Source organism: Saccoglossus kowalevskii, chromosome 10 (assembly GCF_978046115.1).
Source record: "Saccoglossus kowalevskii chromosome 10, keSacKowa6.1, whole genome shotgun sequence".
In the NCBI taxonomy this organism is placed as follows: Eukaryota; Metazoa; Hemichordata; class Enteropneusta; family Harrimaniidae; genus Saccoglossus; species Saccoglossus kowalevskii.
This window is the reverse complement of record NC_140650.1, coordinates 15,671,090-15,678,945: the sequence shown is the minus strand read 5'-3', so window position 1 is coordinate 15,678,945 and position 7,856 is coordinate 15,671,090. Positions and strand designations below refer to the sequence as shown.

The 7,856-nt window shown below is 35.5% G+C and overlaps 1 long non-coding RNA gene across 1 annotated transcript; it reads left to right on the top strand.

Annotated features, from left to right (window-relative positions):
- The first annotated feature begins 4,429 nt into the window (after positions 1-4,429).
- On the top strand, positions 4,430-6,068 carry LOC146737887 (uncharacterized). Its single transcript, XR_014930774.1, has 2 exons — positions 4,430-5,270; positions 5,497-6,068. It is a non-coding gene; the product is annotated as an uncharacterized LOC146737887 (long non-coding RNA).
- The last annotated feature ends 1,788 nt before the right edge of the window (positions 6,069-7,856 follow it).

Below are 7,856 nucleotides of genomic sequence, written 5' to 3'. Positions count from 1 at the left end.
AAACAATTTGACTATGGAAAAAATAATATTTGGAATACACATAAATCTCAGGATGACAAAAAAGAAAATCATTGAAATATTGACAGGTAATTCGAACAATCCTTTAGAAATTCATAGCACAGAAACATTACACGATGCAAATAAAAGTACACATCATAAAAACAAGTTACGAACCTACAGAAAATTAAAACAGAATTTGCATATAAAAAATATCTCACCACAATCAAAAATCTAAAACATAGTGCTGCGCTAAGGCGAAACTCGGAATAAGGGCTCATACCCTTCAAATGGAAAGGGGTAGATATAATAACATTATAGCTGAAGACTAAATTTGCCCAGTTTGTGACAACTAGAAAATTGAGAACGAAAAACAACTTCTCAATTGTAATTTATACATGGAGGAAAGAAATAATCATGATTAAAATATTAAATACAATAAAATCAACTTTAGGACGGACGATGAACACCTAACAGATATACTAAGAAGTTAAAATGACAAAATAATCATTGAGCTGGGAAAATTCGTCCACATCTGTTTCAGGTTACGACAAGAAAAAAAAACTAAAATACCAGATGTCTAAACCAATCACAAAATAATTTGTTTTTCTTTACATTCAAATGTTTGTGATTTTATTATTGTTACACATTGCTTATTTTTGTTACTTTATTGTATATAATCTTATAGCTGAAGACTGAATTTGCTCAGTTTGTGACAACTAGAAAATTGTGAAAGAAAAACAATATCTTCTCATTTGTAATCTATACAATAAGAAACAAAAAAAATCATGATTAAAATATTAAATACAATAAAATCAACTTTAGGACAGATGATGAACACCTAACAGGTATACTAAAAAAGTTAAAATGACAAAACAGTGAACGAAAAACAATATCTTCTCATTTGTAATCTATACAATAAGAAACAAAAAAAATCATGATTAAAATATTAAATACAATAAAATCAACTTTAGGACAGATGATGAACACCTAACATGTATACTAAAAAAGTTAAAATGACAAAACAATCATTGAGCTAGGAACATTCGTCCACATCTGATTCAGGGCACGATAAGAAAAAAAAATCCTAAAATGCCAAATGCCTAAACCAACCACCAAATATTTTTTTTTTTGCTTTACATTCACATGTTTGTGATTTTATTATTGTTACACTTTGCTGGTTTTTTGTTACTTCGTTGTATTTCCAACCAAGATCCCACGCATGAATACGGTTTCAATTTTAATTGTTATTGTGCAAATTAGATGGTTGGATATTGACATCATGGTCAGTTTACCACCTCAGTTATCACATCGTGCTTTGTAAATATTTGAAAAGCTCAGTGGTCACAGATAGTGTTGCTAACGCAGCACACGCACGCACTCTTTCGAAGGGGGAACTAGCCATGTTGTGTACGGCCGCAGTGAGTTGAATTGAAAAGCCCGCTTCAAGTTGTGTACGTAGAGTAATAGATTATTATAAATTATATTAGACATAATCATAATCGCAATCAAGAAGCAGATCTTTCCTCACCGATAAAATAGCTACTTATTGCTGACCCGTGTTCACCATGTTGTTAGGACAATTTGATTCATGGCATTATTCAATACAGGAGTTATGAAACGCGATCAGACCCCATTAAAACAATATCACGCGTCGTGCGTTACTTCAATAATAACACCCAGCTGATTTGAAGACTATATAGTTGTGTCTTCAATTATTATTTCAAAGGCGAATATCTTTCACGTATACACTATAAACATTACAAACGGTAACATCGGTGTAAAGTATTTATTTCGAGAGCAAGTCAACACTGTTCATAATGAAAGAATCGACAAAAATGGCAAAATAAAAGAAATATCTAATCATTCGAACTACAACGTGCATACATACATACAGTATTTTGAGGATCGTCGATTGATATTACGCCATATTGCAAGTGATACTATTATGAATGAAAGTGTTAACGAAATGTAATGTGCACGCACGCATTTCTCGTCCACCGGTGCCCCAGTCACGTCAAACAGTCGATTTACGAGAGTTTAAACAATGCGGTCAGGATATTATAATTGTATAGTGGAATCTGTCTAATGGATAAGCGAGTGCTCTCTGTACATCTTGGGAATAATCAAAACTTAGCGCATTTTATTAAACATGAATTAGCATACAAAGTGTATGCCATTATTACTGGTCGATGTTCGCCATTGAAAATGCGTACGTGTTTACCGTCAAAGAACAAACTACGCACCATCTCTATAATATGAAACATTTACGATTTCTTGACCCGCTTCCAGTTTGCTTATTGAATCTACAATGATAATAATAAAATTTCATCTCATTCTTTCCAATATAACTGTTTATTTTAAATTAGTGGTAAAGACATAATCGAGTATAATTTATAAGCGGAGTCTGAATTTGTCAATGGTATACGTTATTATACGTACTGTGATTCAGTAGTTTGTTGGTAAAAATAACAAGTTTGGTATTAAAATATGTATAATTTCAAAATTTGGTTAATTTTGTCTTAGAAATATGGGTCAATTTCTCGAGCTAGTAACTACAATTGTCTCTTTGTAGCCAAGCCAAGGCCGTTACCTCGAACAGGAGATCGCCTATAATGTTTCTTTTTTGTCGTTGATCGTGGAAATTTGAATCTGGTGGTGTGGTTAGTTGAGTGATTTCTTTTGCCAGGCTGCTAAGGATGTCAGCGTAATTTGTGACGAATCATAGTGCTTCATTTAATTTGGTTTTGAACCATTTGAAGAGAAACTCGTTGTTTGAAGCATCGGCTATGGCTCTCAATGTTTTGAGGTTGACTCTGTTTTTCAAATGGGTCAATGTATTTAATACATTCTGTTGCACGTTCGAGCGGGGTCAGCCCCTTGTCATTTGACCATTCAAATGTAACGTTCGTTCTTGCCTCTTCTAGTATTTCGAAATCGTGGATACTCGAAATGATGTTTAAAAAAACGATGAATGATAGTTTGCTGAGTACTGCCATTTTATTAGTGAAGAGAGAATGAACTGAATACTTAGTTTTGATGTTTGACTGAGTAAAGATTGAATCCTAAAATTTCGCGATTTCGGTCGGTTTTCCAGTTATTGTAAAATAAACCTTCAAAACTAAACTATTGATTGATGCATTACATTCGAGCGGTACACTGAATTACCGATGATATAAAAACGATCAGAGTGGTGGAATGTTTCTCGTCTACATCGATCACAGATATAGATCGACGGCGTGCACAGTCTTTGATTCGGCCTGAATTGAGACAAGGCGTCATACACCCTTGGGGTGTGCCTTTTCAGACAAGTGAATTGGTGACGGACTGGAATCATCATACTGCCTGGGTCAGACTCATGTTGACTGAATCAAGTTGACCCAGTTTTTATCCCCCAAATAGTCAATTTCGAGTATAATCGTAACATTGACACGGAGAACGCGTCATTACGAGATTGAACGTGTTTTATTTCAAATCCCTCCGCTGCGGGCCATGTTTTTTTTAATGACGTGGAAAATGACGGTAGTATTTTAGCAAAGGCTAATTGATAAAAATAATTTAAGCACAGTCACTCTACTAGGAGTCACTCTACTAGGACGGTTAGGAAGCTCTATTGGTTAAAGGTGTGAACGAGCAGCTTCTGAGAACCTATGCTGGTCTCAAAACTATGACGTATTTGTCATTGGAATGCACTATTTTTCACCATTATTTATTGCGTTCGATGTTGCTCGAGAAGATCCTCGAGAAGACCGTGAACTTTTTTAAATTGTGCTTTATTTTTACATCAAACTACAATCTCAACTGAACTGTGACTAGGAGTGATATTGTATTTTTCAGATGAGCATTCTTTTGCAATCTTGAAGATGCTTTACTCGAGAAAAACGGTGTTTTGTTGACAGTCTCTTTGTCTTGATCTCTAACAGTCTTTCGATCCGTAAAATAAACCCCTCACTCAGTTTAGAAACAATTTTATCGCTAAAAACATTGATGTCTGCAAACCTTTACAATATTCCTTTGTCCATTCTCGTATTTTTTGTGTGTTTTTAGAGTCACTTTATGGCGAAGTTTTGCATGTTTTCGTCTATGGAGGTGGTCGCCGTGTTGCTTTATTGCATAGTTTTCATAGGAGGTAATTGGACAAAAGAGATTTTTGATTGTCGTGCTTTCATATCCCTCCATTCGCTTTATTTGACGACTGATACAAATCCCGTTCAACATGTTTTGATTCAGTCGAGACAGGGGCGACTTTTGGGGGAAATTCACTAATATAGTATTCTATTAACTATTTATAATTTCAGAATGCCATACAAGACAGCAAGATTTTCTCGCGAAAAACGTGTATATACAAAGCATGTTCATTTCCGCATTTAAGACTGCTCTTCGTTGAAAGGTCAAAGTGCCATGTATTGCAATGCTTTGTGGGGGAAAATGACGCAACTCTCGCACTGTCTCATGATTTATCGCGTGTTTTCCGTCGCCTGTTTAATGCTAATGACTTCTTAACTCGTTAACACCTCTCTTGTTTCAATGTTTATGGAGACAAGGGTGGGTACAATAGAATGACGCGGCGCTTCCTAACCGTCCTAGTAGAGTGACTGTGGTTTAAGTCAGTGAATTGACTGATAGTGCCGGGGTCAACAGAATGTCGAGTCATGTTATCAGTATCCCATACACGCAGGTCGAAATTCACGCTTTCAACTTGAAACTCGATATCCCTCAGGCTGTTTGTGAGTGTTCATGTTTTAGATAACATAAATATACCAACATCTGTTGTTTATCATCTACGTGGGAGGTCTATTTCACGTTGGGAACACTTAGGACTAGACACGCCTTACATTTAATCTTGTGATTGAGTTCAGACTGGCATTCACAAGTGTGCTTCGGAATGATACACATCGCTTATATCAAACACCGTTGATATTCGCGAGTGGAACGCGTTGGGCCACTTTCTGTCTGAAATACCCTTACCACGAAGACTATTATGACTCGTACGGTAGTCATGTCATGGAATTTATAAGATTTCTCGTACGTGGATCTACAATCATCAAATACTTTCAAGCCATGTGTTGCCAATACGTCCTGTATGACTCGTAGTGTCCATGAGATGAACTTTTCACGGAAGGTCAAACTTGGTCTACCGCCTTTGAATCTTTGGCAAGAAGCGAGGACATATTTTCTTCGTCGGGGGAAAAAACGAAAATCGCTACGTTACACCGTAAACTCATTCCGTGTGATGATTATGTATGTCAAAAGTTATTCTGTGAAACGATCAGGTAATTATACATTTTAACTCATAGTAGCGTAGTCCGCCATTTTTTGAAAAAACAAACTGTACGTCGATCAACCGATTTTGCATACTTTGCATTTTAGCGGATTGATGACCGCAGTTTTACGGGATAATTCATACTATTAAATTTTCAACACATAACTTATACTTTCTTTATATAACTATCGGTTTTTAATATTATCCTCTCTCTCTCTCTCTTTCTTGTACGACAGATGAGCGATTCTGATTATAGTGATGGAATAAAAAAAAAAGTGTACAGACTGCTTGACTCATTGAAAGGAAGTAAGAAATGTAAAAATAAACAACATATGTATATATAGAATGAATTATTTTTTATTGATCAATGTTTACTATTATTGGCTTTTCTCGTTTCTGTGTTTTAATCGAATCGTTTATGTACTCGTATTTTTTGTGGCATTAAAAATAAATTTAACCACGCCGCACATTTACATGTATCTACGTATTTTTCGAGGTGTTAACAAAGAAATATTTAATCACGCTAAACATTTATACACTACGCAACTATTTTCCTTACTCACATCGTATGTTTTTTTGTGACGTTAAAAAAATACTCAACCATGTCATAAATATATACTCCATGTCAATATTTCATTCTTGTTTACTTCTTTTGTGCAATAAACTCCATTAGTTTTCAAAATGACGTGTATTTATTAACGTGTGTGTGTGTGTGTGTGTATGTGTGAGCGCCCTCTACGATATATTCTGAAAATCTTTCGTCCACGCCTGTCCAATTAAAAAAATAATTAAAAATAATTAAAAAAAATTGATGGTAATTTATGCAAATGTATTCACGATGACCTCGACACGACCTCGTATTCACAACAAAAAAAAATAATTAAAAAAATTGATAGTAATTTATGCAAATGTCACGATGACCTCGACACGACCTCGTATTCACATCTATTTTATGTATGCAAATGTATTCACAATATCCCATTGTGACGTCATCCTCATTCAAATGATCCCCTTTACGGCATTGCTCCTCATTTATGCTAATTTATGCACGAATTCCCATTGTGACGTCATTATTTATGCTAATGTATGGACTATAGGGACGACCATGAGGGCGCTGTTCATAATCGGGTGCGATGACGTCATACGAACAGCGCCCTCATGGTCGTCCCTATAGTCCCTACTTAACTACTATAATGCCGAAGTGTACCATGGGTATATGCGTTTGGTCTAATAAAACAAGTAGTGCATATCGTGACGTATTCTGGCAATATTCGCCTTGGTGTCGAACAATAATTTTTCCTCAGGGTTATCAAAGCTAAAAAAATTGCATTCATTTTCAAACTATTTATCATAGTCGTCATGCGGAAATACACGAATAAGCAGAACGATAGTCTATCTGCACGTGACTACATTTTAAACAGTGAGAGTCAAGAGATCAGTTATATGTCTTCTATGCAAATTCATGTGAATATGACATGATAGTAACTATTTAAATCAAACATATACAATTTCGGAGCAATTATAATATCGCAAATCGAGAGCAAGAAGATTCCCGACTGTTTAGAGTGGAGGTAGAAACTCTGTGTACAGAAACAATAGTTCCAATTATACCATGTTGTGTATAGACAATGTATATTAACACGCGTGGTATGAAGGCCATATTGGACACGACATTATTAGCTGGTTAAGCTAGTATAATGTAACAAATGGCAATAAATACCAATGGACATGACAGTACACGATGCCTGACTTTCCACTACCTCCTGCAGCGTTAGATTGAATCTTACTGTCGATATTCTAAACGGTGAAGACGAGCTTAATTTCGTGGTGGCGTTGGTAGAAATCAAGTATCGTTAATTGAATAATACTCTAAATTGACCGCGTCTTTCGAATCTGGCAGCCATAATTTCAAGCTGTCAGTAGCCTATGTGATGGAGTAGATATATACGCCGTTGGTGGTGCTGTTCTTGTGCACGGGGTTTTGGTAAACGTTGGTTCTGTTAAGAATATTACTTTGACTTTTTCCACAATTATCATACCACTGTGTATATCGGTTGGTGTAGCATTCACCGGCACGTTAATATTCATGCTGTAATGAAATGAAAAGTTATCTTTCAAAATAACATTTATAGAGTGCAAATATAATACCAAAATGTTTAGTCTTAGTATTGTTTATGATCTGGAGCTGCGAACTGAGCTAACACAACTATTAATGTGTAGTAGGAATAACAAATATGGAAATTAATCTGTTAATTACACCCTGCCAAGATGGCATCGTCACATTGGCCTAACAGAACAGAATGACAATGGCAAATATACGAATTCATTTGAACAGCCGTCTCATGGAAGTCACCGTCCATGAGGTAGACGTATTGTGGATAACTTATTTTTAACATATTTTAATATTTCTGTTTGAAATTGTATTTTAATATAAAGAGTGGAGTAGGGTTGGCAACTCGCATATTAGTATTCGTCCAGTCCATGAAACAATGTAAAACGCAATTGCGAATGTGTTCCATTTATTTATACGTACAGGTAATTTGAAGCGCATGCGCACTAGAGCTCATTATTGCATTGAACGAATGTTGCTATGTAT